Genomic DNA, 20,308 nt, shown 5'->3' on the forward strand with positions numbered 1-20,308 from the left:
GAGTGCAAGTGTCCAAATAATCCTAAATTCCTAATCCAAACACTCAAAGATGTTCTTTAAAACTCCATTTGATCCCTTGACACATGGGGATAGAGCCAATTCAAAGTAGGTACGAATTAAAGAAGTGCGTTAGAGCTAACTAATAATATAGGATTCCTTTCATCTCTCAGTTTGATTGAAATCAATTCTAGGATTGAAAAGCAGAAGCTTTTTAACACTCTATATTAAGTATAAAGCCATAGAGTCAAATATTAGCATTTTGCTACACAAGATATGTTGCACAAGATACATAAATAATACATAAGATTTCATACTAAACAACGAACAATCAATCTTTGAAACACACAAACTAACATAATAAGCTCAAAATGTTAACATCATTCAAAAGAACCAAAACTAATTATATATACATGTTCTTTAAATATCTTTAGTTGTATTCTTTTAGTCAATGGATTAGATAATAATAAATTGGGTAAATGTCCTATCCGGCCTATGATCTTTTTTCCGTGGAACAACGCGCATCTTGATCACCTTAAAACTTTATCCAAGCCCCCACCATCAATGAAAATGTACATATCAACACCTGCTACCTGATGGCAAACGGTTGTCCATCAGATTTGTCAGGTAAAATTTGATGTGTCTTGTCACAATGCCAGGTATCAATACGAAATTGTTGTAGAAACCAAAAGCCCCCTTCTTGTAACTCAAACGTCGTCGCATAGCCTTGTTTAGTATCCCTTGAGAAACATTTCATTTCCATTAATCTCATTCCTCTTCTCACTCATTCACAAAAACTCTGTAACACATCTTCCACCATTGTTTCCCTCTAAAAGTCAATGACAACGTTGCAAGTGTTGGCCTAATTACAAGTCATTCACAGATGTTTTGAGGGTTTTGACTGCAGCTTCGTGGTGTAACATCCTAATTAGCCTAAGCTTTACCTCGTGTCGTAAAACAAAGGTTAATCAAACGTTACGATAGTTCTAAGCTTATACATATAATATATAGAAGGAATTTATATAAATCTACAAGCCTGATGAAGGATATAGCTTAAAAACAAGATTTGAAACGTGCAAAATGTACTATCAAAATGTCTAACTTAAAGCACAAGAAACAGATGTACAATAACAAAATATAGTAGTATAATATCATACGGACATAGCCACGGCTCGCGGAGTTTAAGCCGGCTAGCCAAATATACAGACAAAAGGCAACTGAAGTTTAAAAACGGCTTATACAAGTTTTGTTCTCTCCAATACAAGCCTCTAGGCAAAACAAAATACAAAAAGTGAGAGACATATACATAATAAACCAAAAGACTCCAAGAAGGTATCTGGATCCTCCGCTCTTGTCACCAATAATACAACTCACCGTGGTGGGTTGCAACCTGCATCTGAAAACAACAACAGAAATATGGTATAAGAACTGAAGGTTCTCTCAGTATGGTAACAGTGCCCAGTGATGTAGGATATAAGACCCCGGGATGCCAAAGACAATCCTAGGCTCCAAATCCATCACAAGATTCAAACTTAAGGCATACTAAACAATAAAACACATATATAACTCTTAACATAAATAAATAGGGCATTCTGTCTTAGGGGATTTCTATTCTAACTAAATACCGCTGTCCCATAGCCTTCGCCACCCTACCCTCCGTGCGAACCCATTGCCACCGCCCACCTATCCTCCTTAGCACCAAACAAACACAGTTATATACAATGCAAGTAAATCACAATTAGAAGCATATACAGCAAGTAGTTCAAGTAAGCAAATAGGCATGTTATTCATTTAGGCATATGATTACAAGTCGGCAAAGCATACAGACAGATAAAGAATGCACATGATGAATGTCTATCCTATTGGCTTGTGATACCACTTGTCGATTTATGAATGCCAACCCGACACATCCTTTCGGATGTCGCCTTTTCTGCCACTTCCAAGGATATAGTGCCTGGCACGCTCTTGTTCCAAGGATATAGTGCCTGGCACATTATCGTTCCGAGGATATAGTGCCTGGCACACTCTTGCAGCAGAGAAGGAGAATAACAACAACATATAACTCATCACAAATCATTCCAAGGCTATAGTGCCTGGCACACTATCATTCCAAGGATATAGTGTCTGGCCCACTTTCTATACCCATCAAGCTTATCATTCCATTTGAGTCATCAACTCATCACAACCATCCTCAATTCATAATTTTCATTCCGAACTCATAATTCCTCAGTTCTCATCTCATATACCAATCCTTCTTTACGCTCCATCTAACCCATTCTCAGCACACCAGAAACCTAAGCCTCCGTTTTTCTAATTTTTTATAATAATCATCAACTAAAACCCTTAGCCTATCTCCCATATTCCTATACTCAAAATTAAGCCCAAAAGCCTTAAAATGGTGTTAGAGAAGATTATGACCTTGTTGGGAAGGTGAAATAGTTGAAAACAAAGTTTAAATTTGTGAAACAGGGCATGTGCGTGCGCACGCCCAAAAGTGTGCGTACGCACAGGTATGAAAATTCACATGCCTGTTCACACACACAAGTTGTGTGAGCACCCCCAACAGGCGACCCTTCCCGACTTGTTCGTGCGCACAGGGCTGTGCGTACGCACAGGGCTGTGCGTACGCACAGGGCTGTGCGTACGCACAAGTCGCAATTCTTCATTAATGTGCGCGCGCGCACAAGCTGTGCTAACGCTGCAAGCAGAGAGCCTTTTCCTACCTGTGCATACGCACAGGTCTGTGCGTCTGCACAGAATAAGATTTACGCAGGTTTGTGCGTACGCACAAGGCTGTGTGTGCGTATATCTCAGAAATCCTGAAATTCTACAACTTTGCAGAATTTTAGATTTTCAACACCAACTTTGAATGATCATAACTTCCTCTATATAATTCTAAATTTTGCAAACTTTATATTGATTTAAAGGGTTTTCGATAAACCTTTAATTCTAAAAAAATTTCAATAAATTTTGAAAACCGAGGCAAAAGTTATGATCAGACAAAGTTCACCAAAAACCAACTTTTATCCAAAATCACAATTTCCACAATTCCTTTGTAAAACACAACCAAAACCAACCCAACCCATTCCAACTCCCATTTTTCATCAAAATCAACCATCTATATCATATTACACCAAGATTACCACATTTTCGTTCACCCTTTCTCATCCACAACCTCAACATCAATATGTCACATACGTCAAACCTCCTTATCAATTTTCCAACTATATTACCAATTCATCAACATCAATACCATATATATCAACACAATTTACTTCTTAACTTCACAACTTGTTCATCTTCATCATATCCTTATTAATCAATTATAATCAAACTCAACAATCATCAAATCACCATAAATCATCACATACCATCATTCAACAACTCAACAAACATTCAAATCCAAACCTATTCTATGGGTCACTAGCCTTATATACTACATAGAAGAAACCGAAACCATACCTTGGCTGATTCCCAATATGTCCAAAACTCAAAATTGAGCACCAATGAGCTTTCCAATCCATAATCCAAACTTCCAACAATCACCAACAAGCTCCAAACTCACAATAATCAAACTATATATGCATAAACCATCACAAATCAATCTAGGATTCCATTTAAACATAATGTTACAAGGGTTTAATGTCTCTTACCTTTTCCAACAAATTTGATAGCCAAAATCTAATGTTAAGCAAGGATTAGAGGAAACCTAAACATCCAAAATCACAAAAACTCACTTAATCTGAAACCCTAGAAACCCAAAATTTAGAGAAGAGGATCTGGGAAGATTTCGAATTTTTCTTACCAGTTTCTTACATGGGTTTTGTAGAGATCTTCACAAGGAACGCGTAGCCACAAACGGCACACAAATCAGAGCACCGTAGCTCGAGATATCGCAAGTTGAAGTGAAGAGTGAATATTGTTTCTCTCTTCTCCTTTCCCTCTTCTTCTTTTCTGCTGAGTGTGTGTGTTAATTAGGTGAAGGGTTCATTAATGAACCCTTATATATGTTGGACTTGGGTCCAACTTGGGCCCGGTTCAACCCGTTAGCATTTTTCGCCAGTTTGGCCCAACTTTGGGCAAACCTTTAACACTAACGCCCCGTTTTTCATTTCTAATATTTTTCTAAGGTTTTGACTGTTTTCACTTTTTTCGCGTAGTACCAGGCAGACTTGAATCGGTTTAACTGGTTCAACTGTCGGTTCGCGATTTTTCACAGTTTTTCACAGAAAACACATTTTCTGACTCAAAAAGACCTACTGAGTTTGAAAATTATATTTAAATCCCCAAATTCTCATCCTAACTTTCCGGAATCTAATTTGGGAATTTAAATGATTTTATTCGTGAAAAATCCAATTCTTACACGTGGCACATGTGAAAGGTTAGTTCCTCTGTTTTGGTTTCTCTTATGTTAGTTGATAATGTACTTGTTTCGCATGCATCATTGCTATTCCAATGCCCATGAAAAGTAAGCCAAACACTTTGCACATGTTAAGACCACGACTATATTTGTCAAGATTCTTATATTCAACCATCTTCAGCTCCAGCTCTATTTTTCATTGGGTCTGCAACTTCATGTTTTGTGGCCACTTCATTAATACCAAAAGATGCAACATACTCATCTAGCTAGTCAAGTAAAGTATTTGAAATGTGGTGTTTTGGTCTACAACAAAGATACTTACTATTAAACTCCCATTAACACCAAATATTTCAAAAAAACATGAACTAAAACACAAAACTTCTCTTGAAATAAGAACAACAAAAAGTCCCCTTGAATTCTGCAAAGTGCCGAATTCGAATAAGATGATATAGGGGTCACAGTTGCACATAGGTGAAACGAATTTCTTCTTTCTCATCTTCGATGCTTCTACGAGGTTGCTTCTACCAGAACTCATCCTTGCGCTCCAATTCTCCTTGCACCCATCATATCTTTTTTCGTGACTGCATGAAGAACCACTATTTGTAGTACCCATGCCTGCTGGTTGATGATCAAGACTTTTGTGTGGTCTAGAATTTCACAAATGAAATTTCGTTACAAGTATAATTTCTAAACCAACAATAGTCCTTTCATACAAAAATTTGGTTGTTACAAGTAACAAACCCCTAAAAATATAAACCGAAGTATTCAAACCTTGGGTCGTTCTCCCTAGGAATTGCAATAAAGTGTTCTTGTTATTGGTTATGAAGTATGTTTGGGGTTTTTGAGATAATAGACAACAATTGTAAGTTGCAAAAGAAATAAACTAACAAAAAGCTCTTGGCAATGTGTGCGAACTAGAAATCCTATCCTAGTTATCCTTATCAATTGTGACGAGAGTTGTTCATTGCTCCCACTTGGTTAACCTCTAACCATGGAGGAAAGTCAAGTGGATGAATTAACTTGATTCCACAAGTCTTAGCCAACTCCTAAGGAAAGACTAACTTTAGTGGCATTCAAGTCAATTAGCAATCTCTAATTGTTAGTCAACAAAAGAATAAGATAACTCAAGTGTCTCCAATTACTCTACCTAGGCCAAGAGGGGAAAATTCTACTCTAGCATCATTTCAAGCATTTAATCAAACACTTGGAAGGCATCAAAGGAAAGTAAGATAAAATTGCAAGAAAAGTGAATCTACAATTACTAATAGCAAGAAATTAACAATCAACAAATCAAATCAACAATAAAGGAACATGAATCATAAATTGCATTAGAAGAGAAATAGAAGAAACAAGAGTGCCTCAACATAAAAGTAAAGAACTACAAGAATTAAAGTACAAAACTAGAGAGAGGAGAAGTAGAGGAGCAAGAATTGATAAAGGAAAAGTAAATCAAAACATGAATTAAACCTAGATCTAGAGAAGAATTAAGCCTAATGTTAATCCTAATTCTAGAAAGAAGAGAGAGCTTCTCTTTCTAGAAACTAACTCTAAACTAAAACTAAAATAATTGGTAACTAACTTCTCCATTCCCCTTCAATCCTTTGGTTAAATAGCATCAGAATGAGTTGGATTGGACGCAAAATGCTTCAGAAATTGCTGGCCACGAGTTGCCTTTAAGTGAGTCACGCGCAGCATCGACGCGTACGCGTACATCATGCGTGCGCATCCCTAAACGCGTTGCAACTATGGAAAATCTTATATCATTTTGAAACCCCGGATGTTAGCTTTCCAACGCAACTAGAACCACCTCATACATACCTCTATAGCTCAAGTTATGATCGATTAAGTGCGAAGAGGTCGTGCTTGACAGCTTTGTGATTCCTTCATTTCTTCATTTCTACATGCTTTTTCTTCATTCCCTCAATTCCAATCTTTGCCTCCTAAGCCTGAAATCACTTAACAAACATATCAAGGCATCTAATGGAATTAAGGTGAATTAAATTTAGCTATTTTAAGACCCAAAAAGCATGTTTTCACTCTTAAGCACAATTAAAGGAGAATTTACAAAATTATGCTATTTTAGTGAATAAATGGGAGACAAGTTGACAAAACCCTCTAAATTAAACACAAGATAAATCCTAAAAATGGGGTTTATCACTGTTATGGAGTCTTCTCACATGGATGGATAATGAAAATCCTAGCCTTTTAATGAGGAGCGGAACACATTTGAACTACTAGCGACGACATTTGAGTTGCAAGGGGGGTTTAATCCGTGCAACAATTTTGTTTTGACACCTAGCATTGTGATATGAAAGATCAGACTTCACCTGACATGTTAGATGGACAAAAGAAAAGGTTTTGAGCAGAAATTCAGCACCCATCTCAGTTTGTATAGCTCTCAATTTATATCTAGCTTGTTATTTCATGAGAAATTTATAATTTTGAAAGGTTGTAAGTGCCTGAGATTTATTAACAATCATTAAAATAAAGTTAAACTTAGAATATGCATCCATAAAGCATATATAGTATTTTATATCCTTTTCTTAAGGTTATTAGCGATGGACCCAAATACCTGCAAAAACTAATTCTAAAGGTAATGTATAAACAATGTCAGTATAGAAAAATGCAAGCTATGAATTTTTGCAATAGAACAAATTTCACAAACAAGATCAGGATTGATATTAGAAGAGATAGAAATATAACATTGTTTAAGCATTGTCTCAATAGTGTTTATTGCATAGTGGCCTAATCGTTTATTCCACAAGTCAATAGTAGGTGTCTTATCATAACTATAAGCTATAACTATTTTGAAGGTCAGAATTATTTGATTTAAAGACAAAATGATTAGGAAATCTATGGACAAAACTAATGTGATGCTTATTTGTACTTGATATAGCACATAGATCAGAATGTGTTGTAGAAATCGATTTTGGCACATAGAGATGATCAAAAGTATAGATTCCACTTTTAACTATGCCATGGAGAAAATGCTCCCGAGTAGCTTGATCACGAATGACAACAAAATCAGACCAAATTCAAAGAAAACTCTATTATCGGTAGCAAATTTTAAAACACTCATGAGATTATGTGTAATTTCAAGAACTAGTAACAAATTATTAAAATAAAATACAATCTTTCTAGAAGGAACAGTTATAATAGAAGAATCTTTACCAGTGATACTGATACCTGTGCCACTTTCCACAAATAATTGATCTAAACTTGCTTGACGTGAGCATGAAGTTAACAAATTGAAAGAAGCATGAGTTATGTTGTGGCTGTCACCAGAATTTGGAAGCCACGCAGCTTCACTTATGGAGGAGGGGGTAGAAAGATATGCTCTTGGATGATGGAAGGAGAGTGGTGGAGGTTGAGACTTGCCATATGAAATTAGAGGTTGGAAATTATAGTTATTTGTTAGTGGGGTAAAGGAAGAGTCAAAGCGATGGTAATAGCTCCAAATGACATGGCCAAATCAGCCACAAAGTTGGCATTGAGGTCTATTATTTGTGCAACCAAATATTCCTCTTCCTCTTGAGTTTTGACCCCCTGTACCTCGACGTCCATAACCACCTTTAGTATCATGAAATGACATTGATGATTGAGCAAAATTAGCTATATGCATACCTGAGTCATATTTCTTGAATCTTTCCAGCATATTTTCATATGCTAGAAGGTAGTTTTCCACTTCTATAACACGATAGGAACCCAATTTAGACATAACAGTGCCTACGTAAACATTGTATTCCTTATAAAGCCATCAAGAATGGCTTAGATATGATCATCTTCAAGAACAATATAATCGATAGTAAAGAAAGAATCAACAATCAGTCTTATTTGAGCTAAGTAATTAGAAACAAAAGCTATTTTCTTGGTGGGTTTCAACTGTGATTTCAATGTTTGCACTCTTGAATTTGATGCAACTATAAAGTAAGAATTAATTTTGCCCCAAATTTTATAGAACCAACCTGATCCAAGGATCTTGTTTTGAAAGATTGGAGTCATAGATGCTACAATCCATATAGAGAGAGTAAGATCCTGAAGCTTTCAGGTATTGTAGAAGTCAGATTCAGATTGTATCTTCTTGGTTGGATCAGTGATGAATTGTTCAGGTACCTTTTCTGCATAAAGATGATCTTCCATTCCAGTGCTTTGAATGGTAAGACAAGCTTGATAACGCCATGTGGAGTAATTATTCTCGTTTAGTTTATCAGGAATTGGGGAGAAAGCTTTCTTGCTTGATAAATCGGTGAGTGAGATCTCCATTGAAAGAGCAAACAATAAGAAGATTCGGCTACATAGGGATGACGGGAGGGATAGGAGAGGATTTAAATACCAATTAAGAGAATTGAATTCCACTATCTGCTATACCATCAAGTAATACTCATACACATGACCACAAGATCTAAAGCTAAACAAAACTCCTCTATTACTTTAATTGTCTCTAAACTTGTTGAGTTTGATCTTATAAATAATATACCAAAAAATATAAAATAGACTCTATAATCTCCTCATTGGAAAGTTGTTATGAATCAGGAGTATAATAAGGCTTTACTAAAATCTGGAACCTGGCCACTTAAAGAACCTCCACCAAATGCTTCAATTTTGGGTAGTAAGTGGGTGGTTGCCATAAAAAGTGATCCTTAAGGTAACATCCTTAGATATAAAGCTAGGTTGGTGGCCAAAAGGTTTCACCAAACGAAGGAATAGATTATGATCAAGTCTAATAGTTCTGTTGTGCAGCCAATTAACTACTGTTAGAATTATATTAACTCTTGTTGTCTCTCTATGATGGAATATTAGGCAGTTTGACTTTGATAATACATTTTTGAATGGTATATTAGATGAAAAAGTATACATGTTAAGCTTGAGGTTTATGTTGTCTCTAATTCAATATTAGTGTGTGACTTAAATAAAGCTATTTACGGTTTAAAACAAGCTCCAAGAGCTTAGTTTAATACTTTATCTAACACACTAAAACTGTTTGGTTTTGTAAACCCTAAATTAGATGTGTCATTGTTCATGAAAATTACATCATCCTATGTTATTTATCTTCTTGTGTATGTAGATGATATCATTATTACAGAAAACAATGCTCAAGAATTGTAATTATTGATCACTAAACCCAATACAATTTTTCCTTTGAAGGACTTGGGGAGATTTAGCTTCTTTCTTGACCTCGAAGAGAATTATCTACTTCAGGGACATATCCTATTAACTCAACCAAAGTACGCTAATGAGTTATTAAAAAAATCCAACATGGATCAAGCATATCCACTGCCAACCCAATGTTTTCAAATGCTAAATTAGCTATTAATGATTCTGAGCCTTTTTAAAATCGTAGAGGGTATAGAGTTATTGTTAGTTCCTTGCAGTACCTTACAATGACTCACCCAAATATATTATTTACAGTGAATTGTGTGTTCCGATTTATGCATAACCCAACTGTTCTACGCTGGAAAAGTGTCAAGTGCATACTTTATTACATTAAAAGTACAGTCAATCATGAAATTCTGTTTACAAAATTCACTCACTTTCAGCTTCTTGCCTTTGCAAATGCTGATTGGGGAGAAGATTTGAATTATTGAAAATCCATTACAGGGTTTTGGACAATGATTTGCCATTCGGTAGTAGCCCTTGATCTGTATAGTATTAATAATATGTGGGGCTTGGATAAGGTTTCAGGGTGATCGAGGTGCATGTTATTGATGAGCGGATAATTTATACGCTTTTTAGCATTGTTTTTAGGTAGTTTTTAGTATGTTTTAGTTACTTTTTAAGATATTTTTATTAGTTTTTATGCAAAAATCACATTTCTGGACTTTACTATGAGTTTTATGTATTTTTTGTGATTTTAGGTATTTTCTGACTGAAATTGAGGGATCTGAGCAAAAATCTTATTCAAAGGTTGAGAAAGGACTGCAGATGCTGTTGGATTCTGACCTCCCTGCACTCGAAGTGGATTTTCTGAAGCTACAGAAGCCCAATAGGCGCGCTCTCAATTGCGTTGAAAATTAGACATCTTGGGCTTTCCAGAAATGTTTAATAGTCTATACTTTGCCCAAGATTTGATGGCCCAAACTGGCGTCCAAACGCCCACCAGAGACCCTTTTCTAGCGTAAAACGCCAGAACTGGCACCAAAGCTGGAGTTAAACTCCAAGGATGGCCTATGCACATGAAAGCTTCAAGGCTCAGCCCAAACACACACTAAGTGGGCCCCAGAAGTGAATTTCTGCACTATCTACTCATTTTCTGTAAACCTAGTTTACTAGTTTAGTATAAATAGTACTTTTTACTATTGTATTCGAAGTCTTTGACCTTTAGGGAGTTCTTTGAACCCTTTTTGGAGGCTGGTCATTTGGCCATGCCTAGACCTTTTGTTCTTATGTATTTTCAATGGTGGAGTTTCTATACCTCATAGATTAAGGTGAGGGGCTCTGCTGTTCCTCATGAATTAATACAAGTACTATTGTTTTTCTTTCAATTCATGCCTACTTCTTCTCCAATATATACTCTTGTACTTAATTCAGTTAAGTCAGACTGAAGGGGTGACCCATGATAATCACCCACTATCTTTAGTACTTGCTTAGCCAAGATCCGCGTGCCTGACAACCATAAGCGGTCTACATAATGTTCAACGTAGTCAATGAACACCAGCTGGAGTATATTCTCTTGGGTCTCTGATCCATGCATTTGACTAGCATCTCCTGATAACAGAGCATTCAAATCAGTGAGATTAGAACCTTCGTGGTATAGGCTAGAAATGATTGGCAGCATTCTTGAGATCCGGAAAGTCTAAACCTTGTCTGTGGTATTCCGAGTAGGATCTGGGAGGGGATGACTGTGACGAGTTTCAAACTCGTGACTGTTGGGCACAGTGACAGTGCGCAAAAGGATCAATGGATCTTATTCCAACACAAGTGAGAATCGACAGATGATTAGCCCTGCAGTGAGAACCGTCGCCGGACCATTTTCACTGAGAGGACGGATGGTAGCCATTGACAACGGTGATCCACCAACTTACAGCTTGCCATAGAAGGGAGTGCGCATGATTCGACGAAGACAATAGGAAAGCAGAGGTTCAGAAGCAACAAAATATCTCCAAACGCTTATCTGAAATTCCCACCAATGAATCACATAAGTATCTCTATCTTATTTTATGTTTTATTTGCCTTCTAATTATTAAAAACTCATAACAATTTGAATCCGTCCGACTGAGATTTACAGGATGACCATAGCTTGCTTCAAGCCGACAATCTCTGTGGGATCGACCTTACTTGCGTAAGGTTTTATTACTTGGACGACCTAGTGCACTTGCTGGTCAGTTATGCGGAATTGTGAAAAGTGTGAATCACAATTTCGCATACCAAATTTTTGGCACCGTTGCCGGAGATTGTTTGAGTTTGGATAATTGACGGTTCATCTTGTTGCTTAGATTGGGTAATTTTATTTTTATTTTTGAAAAAAATTAAAATAATAAGAAACCAAAAATATTTTGTGTTTTCTGTTTGAGTCTAGTGTCAAATCCTAAGTTTGGTGTCAATTGCATGTTTTTTTATTTTCTTAAGTTTTCAAAAAAAAATATATGCATTGTGTTCTTCTGTGATCTTCAAGTTGTTCTTGATGATTTCCTTTGTCTGATCTTATGATTTTCCTGTTTTGTGTTTTATATTGTTTTTCATATGCATTTTCAAAATCATAGTTTTTGAACATTCAAAATTTCTAAGTTTGGTGTCTTGCATGTCTTTCTTTTCTTAAAAGTTTTCAAAAATATGTCCTTGATGTTCATCATGATCTTTAAAGTGTTCTTGGTGTTCATCTTGACATTCAAAGTGTCCTTGCATGCATTACTTGTTTTGATCTTGCATTTTTATGTTTTATTTCATTTTGTTGTTTTTCTCTCTCTTCATTAAAAAGTAAAAAAATAAAAAAATATATTTTCAAGTAAATAATACAGAGAAATGAAGGTTCAGAATATAAGGCAAAAGAATCACAGAGAAAAAGAGCTCACTGGCGTCAAAACGCCAGTAAAGAGGCACTTTGGGCGTTAAACACTAGAATGGCTATTGTTCATACCCTGGGTCGAGCAGTCCGACTCGGGATGTTCTACAGACGAAGTAACCGACCTCTTCAGATTAGGACGACCTGATCTCTTCTCAAAGAGCTCGGCCAAGCTACTAGGGAAGCCCAGTAAAAGGGCCCAAAATAGAGGAACACGACCCAAATCCTAAGGCAACCCAAGCCTATCAAGGGAAGGGCGGTTCCCCTGAAGATAAGATGACCGCACTTGAAGATAAGATAAAGATAAGATAAGATAACTAACTTATCTTATCTGCAAAGGTCACCTTACACCATTATAAATACACTAGAGCACCCAGGTATAACTCATACTCTGATTTTACTCAATACCTGCTTAATACCCTTGCTAACTTAAGCATCGGAGTCCCTTGCAGGTATCCCCCACCCTCCGGGAACGAAGGAATCAGCACCACCATCAAGTCCAACAAATCAGATACAACCGTTCCGACCAGCACAGAAGATCTCATCCGAGATCGACCTACAGCTTTAGGTAAACCTCAGAACAGCTACCATTCTGGGTGTTTAATGCCAGAAACGGCAGCATTCTGGGTGTGTAGAAAAACACGCAGTAAAGAAGGATTTCTAGCGTTTAACGCTAGCTAGGGTACCTGGCTAGGTGTTAAACACCGAAAGAGGTAGTATTCTGGGCGTTAAATGCCAGAATGGATAGCATCCTGGCGTTTAATGCCAGGATGACACAAGGGAGGTAATTTCGTTTCAAATTCAAATTTTTTCAAATTTTCATGTTTTAACTCATAATGTTTTGCATCAAACATATTTTAAACTTTCATTTTTCATTTTTCTTTTGATGTTTTTGAAAATTTTCAAACTAATTTTTTTTTAAAATCTTTTTTCTTAATCTTATCTCATATTTTAAAAAATCCTTGCTAACAATTAATGTTTTGATTCAAAAAATTGCAAGCTTGTTACTTTCTTGTTAAGAAAGGTTCAACGTTTGAATTTTAGAATCATATCTTTTAACTTCTTGTTAGTCAAGTCATCAATTTTAAAAATTAAATCTTTTTCAATCATATCTTTTCAATCATATCCTTTTAAAATCATATGTTTTTCAATCAAATCTTTTTTTTTCAATCATATCTTTTTCAAATTTTGATTTCAAAATCAAATTTTTTTCAATCATATCTTTTTTTAAAAAAAAAGAGAATCAAATCTTTTTCAATCATATATCTTTTAATTTGATTTCAAAATCTTTTTTTCTAACTTCTTATCTTTTCAAAATTATTTTCAAATATTTTTCAACTAATTACTATTTCTTATCTTTTTCAAAACCACCTAACCACTTTTGCACTTCCAATTTTCGAAAATCACTAACCCCTTTTTCAAAAAAATCTTTTTAATTAACTACTTGTTTTAAATTCAATTTTCGAATGCTCTTTCTCTCATCTCTTTCTATTTAATTGCTAACACTTCTCTTCTACTTATAATTCGAACCCTCTCCCTCTCTCTGTGTTCGAATTCTTCTCATTCTCTCTCTACCTCATCCTTCTATTCCTCTTTTCCTCTAACACCTCAAGGAATCTCTATACTGTGACATAGAAGATTCCACTACCCCTTTTTGTTCTCTTTATGAGCAGAAACAGGAATAAAAACATTCTTGTTGAAGTTGATCCTGAACTTGAAAGGACTCTGAAGAAGAAGCTAAGAGAAGCTAAAGCACATCCAGAGAGGACCTTACAGAAAAATTCGAAAAAGAAGTAGACATGGCAGCCGAACCCAACAACAATGCCAGAGATGTAAGAAAGATGCTTGGTGACTATGCTGCACCAACTTCCAACTTCTATGGAAGAAGCATCTCAATTCCTGCCATTGGAGCAAACAACTTTGAGCTTAAGCCTCAATTAGTTTCTCTAATGTAGCAGAATTGCAAGTTTCATGGACTTCCATCAGAAGATCCTCATCAGTTCTTAGCTAAATTCTTGCAGATCTGTGATACTGTTAAGACCAATGAGGTTGATCCCGAGGTCTACAGACTTATGCTTTTCCCTTTTGTTGTAAGAGATAGAGCTAGGACAAGGTTGGACTCACAACCTAAAGAAAGCCTGAACTCTTGGGAAAAGTTGGTCAATGCCTTCTTGACCAAATTCTTTCAACCTCAAAAGATAAGTAAGCTTAGAGTGGACGTCTAAACCTTCAGACAGAAGGAAGGTGAATCCCTTTATGAAGCTTGGGAAAGATACAAGCGATTAACCAAAAGATGTCCTTCTGACATGTTTCCAGAATTGAGCATCATATGTATATTCTATGATGGTCTGTCTGAAATGTCAAAGATGACATTGGATCATTCTGCTGGTGGATTCCTTCATCTGAAAATACCTGTAGAAGCCCAGGAACTCATTGAGATTGTTGCAAATAACCAGTTCACGTACACTTCTGAAAGAAATCCTATGAATAATGGAGTGACTCAGAAGAAATAAGTTCTTGAGATTGATACTCTGAATGCCATATTGGCTCAGAACAAAATATTGACTCAGCAAGTCAATAAGATTTCTCAGAATCTGACTGGATTGCAAGCTGCATCCGGCAGTGCTAAAGAATCCTCGTCTGAAGGAGAAGCTTATGACCCTGAGAATCCTACAATGGAAGAGGTGAATTACATGGGAGAATCCTATGGAAACACCTATAATCCTTCATGGAGGAATCATCCAAATTTCTCATGGAAGGATCAACAGAAGCCTCAACAAGGCTTCAATAACAAAAATGGTGGGAGAAACAGGTTTGGCAATAGCAAACCTTTTCCATCATCTTCTCAGCAACAGACAGAGAATTTTGAGCAGAGCCTATCTGGCTTAGCAAATATAGTCTCTGATCTATCTAAGGCCACTCTCAGTTTCATGAATGAAACAAGGTCCTCCATCAGAAATTAGGAGGCACAAGTGGGTCAGTTGAGTAAAAGAGTTACTAAAACTCCTCCTAATACTCTCCCAAGCAACACAGAAGAGAATCCCAAAAGAGAGTGCAAGGCGATAACTATATCCAACATGGCCGAACCTGGAGAGAGTGAAAAGGCAGTGATTCCCAGTGAGGAAGACCTCAAGGGACGCCCACTTACCAATAAGGGGTTCCCTATTGAGGAACCAAGGGAATCTGAGACTCATACAGAGACCATAGAGATTCTACTGAACTTACTTTTGCCATTCATGAGCTCTGATGAGTATTCTTCCTCTGAAGAGGACGAAAATGTTGTTGAAGAGCAAGTTGCTCAGTATCTAGGAGCAATCATGAAGCTGAATGCCAAGTTATTTGGTAATGAGACTTGGGAGGATGAACCTCCAATTGCTCATCAATGAACTGAATACATGGATTCAACAGACATTACCTCAAAAGAAACCAGATCCCAAAAAGTTCTTAATACCTTGCACCATATGCACCATGAATTTTGAAAAGGCTCTGTGTGACCTGGGATCAGGTATCAACCTCATGCCACTCTCTGTAATGGAGAAACTAGGGATCTTTGAGGTACAAACTATAAGAATCTCACTAGAGATGGCAGGCAAATCAATGAAACAGGCTTATGAACTTGTAGAGGATGTCTTAGTGAAAGTTAAAGGCCTTTACGTCCCTGCTGACTTCATAATCCTAGACACTGGGAAGGATGAGGATGAATTCATCGTCCTTGGAAGACCCTTCCTAGCCACAACAAGGGCTGTGATTGATGTGGATAGAGGGGAGTTAGTCCTTCAATTGAATAAGGACTACCTTGTATTTAAGACTCAAGGATCTTCTTCTGTAAACATGGAGAAGAAGCATGAAAAGCTTCTCTCAATACAGAGTCAGACAGAGCCCCCACACTCAACTTCTAAGTTTGGTGTTGGGAGGCTACAATCATGCTCTGAGCACCTGTTAAGCTCTGTAAGAGCTTCCTGTCAAGCTATTGACATTAAAGAAGCGCTTGTCGGGAGGCAACCCAATTTTATTTATCTATATTAATTACTCTTTCATTTTATTTTCCATTGTTAGTCTATGTCTTCTTTAGATTGATGATCATGTGGAGTCACAAAATAGCTGCAGAATTAAAACAGGAATCAAAAATAGCAAACAAATAGCACATCCTGGAGGGCAAGCTTACTAGCGTTTAAAAGCCAGTAAGGCTAGCAAAGTGGGTGTTTAACGCCCAGTCTAGCACCATTATCGGAGTTAAAATGCCAGAAATGGCACACAGACTGGCGTTTAATGCCAGAAAAGGGTGTCTAGCATCTGGCTGGCGTTAAACGCCAGTAAGGGTAGCAGAATGGGCGTTCAACGCCTAGTCTGGCAGCATTCTGGGTGTTAAACGCCAGAACTGGCAGCCAGACTGGTGTTTAACGCCAGAAACGGGCATCAACCTGGCATTTAACGCCAGAAATGCCACACAGAGGGCATTTAAATGCCAGAAAGGTGCAAGGATAAGAAATCCTTGACACCTCAGAATCTGTGGACCCCACAGGATTCCTACCTACCCCAACTAATTCTCACTCCCCTTCACACATTTTTATAACACCCTGATAAGCCCCAATTTGACAGTTTATCTTGTATTGAATTTAGAGTATTTTGTAGACCTTTTCTCATATTTACCCAATGAATTAGCATGGTTTTGTATATTCTCCTTTAATTGTGCTTAAGAGTGAAAACATGCTTTTTAGGTCTTAAAATAAATAAATTTAATTCACCTTGATTCCATTAGATGCCTTGATAAGTTTGTTAAGTGATTTAAGGTTTAGGAGGCAAAGATTGGATTAAGGGAATGAAGAAAGAAAGCATGAAAAGTTGGAGAACTCATGAAGAAATGAAAGAACTGGAAAGCTGTCAAGCCGACCTCTTCGCACTTAAATGACCATAACTTGAGCTACAGAGGTCCAAATGATATGGTTTCAGTTGGGTTGGAAAGCTAACATTCGGGACTTCGAAATGATATAAGATTTGCTATGGTTGAACTGCGCATGGTGACATGTACACGCATAGTACGCGCATGCACCGTTGTTGCCACCTGGTTCACTTAAAGCAAAACGTGGCCAGCGAATTCTAAAGCCTTGTGGACCCAATCCAACTCATTTCTGATGCTATTTAACCCAAGGAGTGAAGAGGGAAACACATGTTAGTTACCATTAGTTTATTTTAGCTTAGTTTAGTAGTTAGAAGTAATTTCTAGAGAGAGAAGCTCTCACTTCTCTCTAGAATTAGGATTAGGTTTAGGTTAATCTCTCTTCTTAGATCTAGATTTTAATTCATCTTCTTCTACTTATATCTTCTCAATTCCTTGTTGTTACATTCATTCTTCTTCCATTCTTTTGTTGTATTTTCCTTCATGTTGTTCTTGTGTTTTGTTGTAGATCTACTATTGTTCCTTCCATTTTCTTTCAATTCAATAAGAGGTAATTCATGTAGATCTTGTTTCCTTTAATTGTTGTTGTTAATTCTTTACATTTGATTGTTGTTAGAATTAATTCTTGTTGTTGATTTACTATGCTTTTCTTTTGTTCCTTCAAAGTGTTTGATAAAATGCTTGGTTGGATTTTAGAGTAGAGTTTTATGTTCTTGGTTTGGAAAGGTAACTTAGGAACTCTTGAGTTGCTAATGTCCAAGTAATTGATGATTGGGATCCATTGACTCTAGTTCTCACTAATTGAATTAGTGGAGAGTTAGGACTTATGGACTAGGATTGATATAGCTCATTTGACTTTCTTTTACTACTAGTTAGAGGATGATTTAATGAGATTAATCCTTGCCAATTCTCATATTGTGGTTAGTGATTAGGATAGAGATCCTTGACCACCAACCCTTGCCAAGACCTTTTTAGGCCTTAGTTTACTTTCTTGCCATTTATCTTTCATGTTTCTTATTAAAACCCCAAAAATAACTCACAACCAATAACAAAACACTTCATTACAATTCCTAGGGAGAATGACCCGAGGTTCAATACTTCGGTTTATAAATTTAGGGGTTTGTTACTTGTGACAAACAATCTTTTGTATGAAAGGATTATTGCTTGGTTTAGAAACTATACTTTACAACGAGATTTCATTAGTGAATTTCTAAGCCGTCAAAAATCCAATCATCAAAATGGCACCGTTGCCGGGGAGTTGCAATGGTGTTATGTTATTGGTTATTGTGCATATGTGAATAGTGTGAATAGACTTGCCTTTTGCTTGTTTTCTAGTTTTTGTTAGTTTTATTTTGTTTTTTCCATTATGAATTCTCACTTTGGCTATGAGTTTGGTCCTAATTGTGTTGTAGGAAATGTGGACTTCAATGGTAACATGTACCAAGGATGGAACCAATAAAGATGGGAGGAGCCTCAAGGAATTGATCACTCCTATTGGCAACAACCTCCGGACACTTATAGGTATAATCCACATCCTAATGCATGTCAACTCAATGGCTATGGTGACTCTTTTTGTGACAATCAACCACCACCATATGCCTATGAATCTTATCCTCAACATGAACCTCAACCATACTCACGAGCCTCTCCATACCAAGCACCTTCCTATAATCCATATCCACCATATGACCAATCACCCATACCATATTCTTATGACCTTTATGAGCAAGAACCTATAGAACCACCACAACCCTATCATGATTATTACCAAGAACCACCTCAATACTCACCATCTACATACCCTTACCAAGAAGAACCACCTTCATACCATGAACCCTCTCTCCAAAATAATGAACATTCCTATTCACCTCAAGCCCCAATAGACGATCCTCTCACTTTGTTACTCCAAGGACAAGAAGCCATGAAGCGGGATACACTTGAGTTTGTGACCAATTTGACCAAGGTGGTGCACACTTTAGCCCACCAATGTTTGAATACCCAAGGTACTTCCGAGACCACATGTGAAAAGTCAAAAGAAGAGCAAAGTATGAAGGAGAAATTGGAAAATCCGGTGGAGAAGGAGGAGTCGAATTTTGTGTTGGAACAATTGGAGGAGCCTATGATCATTGAAGAAAAAGAAGAAGTGGTTGAAGATTTAGGACCAAAGAGCCATGAGGAGGAGCAACAAAGGCAAGGAAGAGACATTGAGGAGCTTAAGCACTCCATAGGATCTTCAAGAGGAAGAACTAGCCGCCATCACTAAGGTGGACCCATTCTTTAATTTCCTTGTTATTTGTTTTTCTGTTTTTCGTTCCTTATGCTTTATGTTTTGTCTATGTTTGTGTCTTTATTACATGATCATTAGTGTCTAAGTCTTTCACCTCTCTTAAATGAAAAATGTTTTAATTCAAAAGAACAAGAAGTACATAATTTTCGAAATTATTATTGAATTTAATTTAATTATATTGATGTGGTGGCAATACTTTTTGTTTTCTGAATGAATGCTTGAATAGTGCATATTTTTTATAGTGAAGTTTATGAATGTTAAAATTGTTTGCTCTTGAAAGAATAATGAAAAAAGAGAAATGTTATTGATAATCTGAAAAATTATAAAATTGATTCTTGAAGCAAGAAAAAGCAGTGAAAAACACAAAGCTTGCAAAAAAAAGAGCGAAAAATAAAAGAAAAAGAAAAAGCAAGCAGAAAAAGCCAATAGCCCTTTAAACCAAAAGGCAAAAGGTAAAAAGGATCCAAGGCTTTGAGCATTAATGGATAGCAAGGCCCAAAGGACTAAAATTCTGGCCTAAGCGGCTAATTCAAGCTGTCCCTAACCATGTGCTTGTGTCATGAAGGTCCAAGTGAAAAGCTTGAGACTGAGTGGTTAAAGTCGTGATCCAAAGCAAAAGAGTGTGCTTAAGAACTCCGGACACCTCTAACTGGGGACTCTAGCAAAGCTGAGTCACAATCTGAAAAGATTCACCAGTTATGTGTCTGTGGCATTCATGTATCCAGTGGTAATACAGGAAAACAAAATGCTTAGGGTCACGGCCAAGAC

General features: G+C 36.8%; 1 non-coding gene across 1 annotated transcript; it reads right to left on the bottom strand.

Annotated features, from left to right (window-relative positions):
• Nucleotides 1-14,560: 14,560 nt before the first annotated feature.
• LOC127742592 (small nucleolar RNA R71) lies at nt 14,561-14,664 on the bottom strand. Its single transcript, XR_008003934.1, has one exon. It is a non-coding gene; the product is annotated as a small nucleolar RNA R71 (small nucleolar RNA).
• Nucleotides 14,665-20,308: the final 5,644 nt, after the last annotated feature.

The sequence above is a fragment of the Arachis duranensis genome, chromosome 1 (assembly GCF_000817695.3).
Source record: "Arachis duranensis cultivar V14167 chromosome 1, aradu.V14167.gnm2.J7QH, whole genome shotgun sequence".
In the NCBI taxonomy this organism is placed as follows: Eukaryota; Viridiplantae; Streptophyta; class Magnoliopsida; order Fabales; family Fabaceae; genus Arachis; species Arachis duranensis.